The following is a 5,075-nucleotide window of genomic DNA, read 5'->3' on the forward strand; positions in this document are numbered from 1 at the left end:
CCCAGTGCGAGATGGATCCGTCTTCGTACAGGACCGCCTTCAGTGCCTCCACCCCATCGGTAAGCCATCCAGGCTTCTCGATCATGGCGACGAGGGGTTGGAAGATGACCGGCATGAACTCACGAGGTGTCTTGGCGTCTCCGTAATGAACTTGATCGGAGAACGTCCTGAAAAGTTCGACCTCGTACTGTTCAACGCCTTCTTCCTTGCCCGCGAAGCGAACGCTGAGGATGCGTGCCCGGTTGGGTGTTGGATGCCAGTCGTGCATGCCTGGGATAGGTGGCGGATAGAGCAAAGCGACCCATTGACTGAAGACGCGATGAGGCGAGTCTTCCGAGTAGAGGTGCCAGGCGACCTTCTGGTTGTCCCAAGTGAAGACGAAGGCATGGAAGGTAGCGAAGTCGCCCGTGCCTGTACGGTGGACGTAGAGACGATGGCCATCGCATTCCATGAGGAATGTTAGTGGCGTAGCGATGAAAACATCGTAGGGTGATGCTACGTCCGGAGCGATGAGCGATACCTGTCCTGCCGCTGGGTTGCTTGAAGACTTGACCGTTCGAGCGTACCTTATCTGCTCCTTGATGGTATCAGCCGGTGCAGGTTGCGATCCATCCTCGGGTGTGGTGTTGTAGGGGTAGGTGGCGCCAGGACGGTGAGGGTAGTCGGGTTGTTCATCGTCGGCACTCCTTGCCTGTTCATCGTCTTCACCCCAAGCTCTCCCCGTCGTCCAAGATCCTCCCGTCGTCCAACGACCTGTCTCATCTTCATCGTCCCCCAACGTGCGCTTCTCCATGACTCAGCCAGTGCTTCATCGCTCAGGTTGCCGAGGAGCGGGATTTCGTCTCCATCGCTGTCGATGAGTAGTCCTGGCTCCGATGCGCTTCGAGTGACGGTGGTAGTGACACGGATGTTGAGCGACATTGGTGGAGGCGGTAGAGCGGGGCGATTCTCTTTATCCCAAGGATAGATTTCCTCGTAGAGTTCCCACTCGAGTAGGAGGAGGCGATGGTCCAGTAGGGGAAAAGGAGGGCCGCTACTTATACCTTCGAGCAGCCGTTCTTCTTCTTCGTACCAGTCCATGATATGAATGTTGGCCATTCCCGTATGTTCTTCCACTGGTATTGTCATTGTCCTTGATACGGTACCGTGTACGACACTGAATGCATCCAGAGCGAATGAGAGTGCTGTGGGTAAAATATCAAAGTGTAGCGGATGATCTAGAGCATATGACGGTGGGAGGATTCCCACTGGAAGGCCGGTGTAGACGGCTGTTAGGATAGTCCGGCGTCGATCTGGCTCTAGCTGGGGTAGGTGGAGTTCCTCCGTTAGGTACATTGGGTAGTTCATTCTCATGAACGTTCCCCATGTTCCATCTAGGTCGATATCGACGTCGTCCTCTAGCGTTACCTTCGGCTTGTCCGTTTGGAATGGAAACGGGTAAGGAATTCTGATTAACCCGCTGGGGCGAGGGGTTAGATATGGCTGTTGTTGAGTTGACCTGAAGCCGTCCAGGAGGTGGACTTCGTGAACGTCGTCCGCTCTCTCGATGAGATCGTTCATCATGACTTGGATGGGTCGTGTTGAACTCGACGTTGGTATGGTCAAAGTCAGCAAGATCCTCGATGGCGAATCCGGCCCCTCTGATAGCGAGATAGACTCCGAGCTGTTGGAAGACCTGGTAACGATGATCGTGGGAGGAGTGGGATTCGACGTCTTCAAGAACTTCGATAAGATGTGTGAAAGTGGTGATAGCAGATTCGAGATACTCGGGATGTTGCACAGGCATGAGGGCATGGACTGAGGGTTCAGGCCAAGTTGTGCTCCCTTTTATACTCGTTCAGCAGCTCTTCCGCATTGCCCATTTCCGTCTCTTTTACCCACGACCTTTCGCTGAGTGGATGTCCAGCCCATTTTACCAGATATTCGTTCTTGCTGCGCCGTAGTCGCTGTCCAATTATAGACTCGATTTCAAATTCTTCCTCTCCTTCGATAAGATCCGGAGGCGGTGTTGAATAACTTTCCCCATGTGTATTGGTCTGCCGATATGGCGTGAGTAATGCTGCATGGAACACCGGATGGATCTTCCATGTCGCAGGAAGTTCTAACTTGAACGAGAGAGGTCCCAGAACCTCCTTGATCCTGAAGGGTCCTTCTCGCTTTGGCGCTAGCTTATTCGATTTGTAAGGCCTTTTCAAATTGGTGGCTTCTAGCCAGACCTTGTCTCCTTTCTTGAACGTCGGAGATCCTCCTTTGATCCTGGCAGATACACGGGCTTTTGCCTTGACGATTCCTTCTGTGGCCTCCTTGCGGACCAGACTGAGAAGCTTGAGTCTTGCATCTACGTCGGGGATCTCGTCCTGAGGAAACAGTTCTGGCATTCCTCGGGGCTCGTAGCCATACCATATTTCGAATGGTGACTTCTTTGTCATTGAATGTATATGAAGATTGTGCGCGAATTCTGCTTCGGATAGGAATTGATTCCATCGATGCGGTTGCTCCGCACAATACATTCGAAGATATGTTTCTAATTCTTGATTCATTCGCTCCGTTTCACCATCCGTCTGTGGATGATAGGCTGTGCTCATAGCCGACTTGATCTTGAGGGCAGTGCACAGTGCTTGGAATACTTTGGATGCGAATTGCGTTCCACGATCAGAGATGATCTTGTCAGGTAACCCGAAGCGTTTTCAAACTTGTCGTCTGAATAGCTCGGCAGTTTCCGAAGCAGTGATCGTCTTCTTGCAGGGACATAGAATTACCCCCTTACTAAGCCCATGGTCTACCACGACCATTATTGAATCGAAGCCTTCGCTTTTCGGTAAATCTGTAATAAAATCCACGCTAACTTGCTTGAAAGGTAGCGCATTGGGCGAAGGACCGATGGGCTGCAGTGGAACTTTGGCCTTGTTTCGAACAGCTTTGGATTGCTGACAGGTGGCACATCCGTTGACGTAGCTTTGGATGAAGCGATACATTCCTGGCCACCAGAAATCTTTGCGCACTAGTTGGTGCGTAACCCAGATTCCCGGATGACCATGGGGAGTGGCTTCATGATATCGCCGCACAATTTCCTTCTTCAAGACTGTATTGTTTGGAACATATACGCGTCCATGGATGGTGATTAAACCATTGTCAGCGTCCTTGATGTCGTCCTTTGTCATTCCTCGTGGAACTGGAAGTTCCTCCATTAGGCCATCCTGGTACGCAAGTACCGATGGATCTTTTGTTAGTGCGTGTCGGATTTGTTCCGCCATATCTGTATCGATAGCACCAATAAAGAGATCGTCGGGTAGCAGGATTGCAGGTGACTTGTTATCCTGGCGATTGTCTAATTCGGACAATCGTGAAAGCGCGTCCGCTTGCACCATTTGTCGTCCCGGCGTATGGACAATTTTGTAATTGAACATAGACAGGAAGAGCTGCCATCTTCGCTGTCTTGGGTTCAAGTCCTGCGGTTGCCTGAAGTACGTCAGATTCTTATGATCTGTGCGTATGAGGAATGGTTCCTTTGTTCCATCGAGATAATGTCTCCATTCTTTGAGTGCGCGAATGATTCCTAGAAGCTCCTTATCATAGATTTGATAATTGCGTTCAGGATCCGAGAGCGATTTGGAATAATATGCGCAAGCATGGAGGTCGCCGTTATCGTCCTTTTGCATGAGGACTGCTCCTGTAGCGAAGTCCGATGCATCGGTTTCGATGACAAAGGGCTTGTCTTTGTCTGGCATAACCAGTATTGGTGCCTTGCCGAACTCGTTTTTGAGATGATCGAAAGCAGCTTGTTCTTTGCTTGTCCAATGGAACACATTCCCGCCTTTGGTCTTGGTAAGATCAATTAAGGGTCTTGCGATTTCAGAATAGTTCCGGATGAACTTTCGATAGAAGTTGGCGAATCCTAGAAATGCTCGCACTCCCTTTACACCAGTCGGAGCTTCCCATTTGATGATTCCATTGAATTTTGCTGGATCCATTTGAAGTCGTCCTGGGAGGAGGATCAGTCCTAGGAAATCCGTGCGCGTAGTCTTAAACACGCATTTCTCTAGTTTGAGATAGAGGTCATTGTCGACCATCTTCTTAATGACTCGTCCAAGCTTCTTTTCCAACTCTTTTTCGCTTTCGGCAAGGATGAGGATGTCATCCAGATAGCATAATAGCCATCCTTCGGCGATTTCTTCTGCGAATATTTCGTTCATCATTCGCTGAAAGGTTGCCGGTGCATTGCACATTCCGAAGAACATAACTGTAGGTTCGAACAATCCTCGCTTTGTGATGAAGGCAGCCTTCCATTCGTCTCCTTGATGAATTCGGACATTGGTGTATGCTCCACGAATGTCAAGCTTCGCGAAATACTTGGCATGGCGGAGTCGATCCATTAGGTCCGATATAAGTGGGAGTGGATAGGCGTCCTTAATTGTTCCTTCATTCGCATAGCGGTAGTCCTGGCATGGACGTAGCCCACCGTCTTTCTTTCCTACAAAGAAGAAAGGTGATGCCATCGCAGATTGCGAAGGACGAATGTATCCTTTTGCAAGGTTCTCGTCGATAAAGGCATTCATAGCTTCTTCTTCTGGCTTTGATAGGTTATAGACCTTTCCTCGTTTAGGAACAAAGTCCGGCTTGAAGTCTATGTTGTGATCGTAAGATCTATGCGGTGGTAACCGTTCCGATGCCTTTTCTTCGAAAATCTGCTTGTACTTGAGAAGGTATGATGGTATCGTCACTTTCTTCTTGGAATTCTTCTTCTCTTCGAGTGCTTTCTTTTGCGCGAGTTCCTGCGCCTTGTTGGATGCCTTCCATAAGACTCCATCTTCCTTTCTTGTTTGATGGGGATCTTTCTTGGCATTCGTTCATCGCAGTGCAAGATACTGCATCTTCCTTTCTCCAGCCGAGCGATATTCCGTTTCCTCGAGCGTAACTTCTTGGAGCATGCCAGTATCAGGTTGATAAGCGAAAATGGCTTCTTTTTCTCCTATTTCCTGATCCTCCAAGTATGGTGCGCCTTTGATGTATGCAAGCAAGAGGTCCGAATCAACGGTTCCTGCCTCATCTGGTGCAGGATCGACATCAGACCAGTC

The sequence above is a fragment of the Laetiporus sulphureus genome (assembly GCF_001632365.1).
Source record: "Laetiporus sulphureus 93-53 unplaced genomic scaffold LAESUscaffold_47, whole genome shotgun sequence".
Taxonomy (NCBI): domain Eukaryota; kingdom Fungi; phylum Basidiomycota; class Agaricomycetes; order Polyporales; family Laetiporaceae; genus Laetiporus; species Laetiporus sulphureus.